Consider the following 1236-nt stretch of genomic DNA (forward strand, 5'->3'; position numbering starts at 1 on the left):
GTCTGTCTCCAGCTTTTAGTTTTATTACCTTTAGCAAAGACTTAGGCTTTCACATATGGATATTTTAATGCATAAGAAACATGACAAGGGATTAAGTTTGGTGTTCACACACCAATGTAAGTTCAAACGCCTACAAGAAAGTCTTACACACTAATCAGTCACCTAAGGGCTTGAGAAACAAGCAACTTCCATTAACACTGCAGGAATTCAGGTTAACTAACCTGGGATCATCAGCTGAAAGTCCACTATCAAGAGCAACCTAACTACAAGGCATTTAGTAGCCCAAAGAGGTGTTGGACATCAATGTTTTAAGAAGGAATGTGAGCCAAGTATCTATAGTGAATAATGTGTCAAGTATAAAGAAATCAATGAACTTGTTACACATGACACTCAAATAAAGCTTATGAACAAAATAATAGCCAAGGATAAAGGAATAATGAGAGGTTATAGCAGTGTGTTGCTTGATGCTTGAAGAAGACTTCCTAGGCCTAAGAGTCAATAAGAAGTGAGTGTTTACATATCCACATAAAACCCCATGAACTACCAATAATACTCTGCCAGCATGAACATCATCTTCCATTTCATTCTTTCTTCTCAATAATTCATTTCTTGCTTGGGGACAAGCAAGCTTTAAGTTTGGTGTTGTGATGACAAGTCATCTTAGCCTAGTTTCACTAGCCTTTTTCTTTTGTTTTCAATTGAATTATGCACTTTCTTGAGCCACAAGCAAGCCAATTGGGTAGATTTTCATGTTTCCTTTGATTTAATTAACCATAGATAAATTAATGCAATTTCATGAGGATTTATGCTATAATTGCCATATATTATGAAAGAATGACAATCTCATGATTTTGAGCATAGCTTTGATGTGTTTGGTTGATTAATGATAGGTGAAGAAAGCTTGGAGAAAGGTTGAAGCAAGAAGGAATGGCTAGGAGCAAGAGAGAACAAAAAGTTTGAGCAAAAGTTTGCCTCAAACTTTAGCTCAAACTTTCGGAATAAGTGAAAACACCCCAGTTTGCCTCAAACTTTTTGGCAAACGTTGGCATCACAAATCAATACCCTAGAGGACAAAAGCTTGCGCCAACGTTTGCCTCAAACTTTTTGGCAAACGTTGGCACCATCAGCAACACACCCTGGAGACAAAAAGTTTGTGCCAACGTTTGCCTCAAACTTTTTGGCAAACGTTGGCGCCATGAGTGTGCATAAGGGGGCCAATGTTTGAGCAAAAGTTTG

The sequence above is a fragment of the Arachis ipaensis genome, chromosome B10 (genome assembly GCF_000816755.2).
Source record: "Arachis ipaensis cultivar K30076 chromosome B10, Araip1.1, whole genome shotgun sequence".
In the NCBI taxonomy this organism is placed as follows: Eukaryota; Viridiplantae; Streptophyta; class Magnoliopsida; order Fabales; family Fabaceae; genus Arachis; species Arachis ipaensis.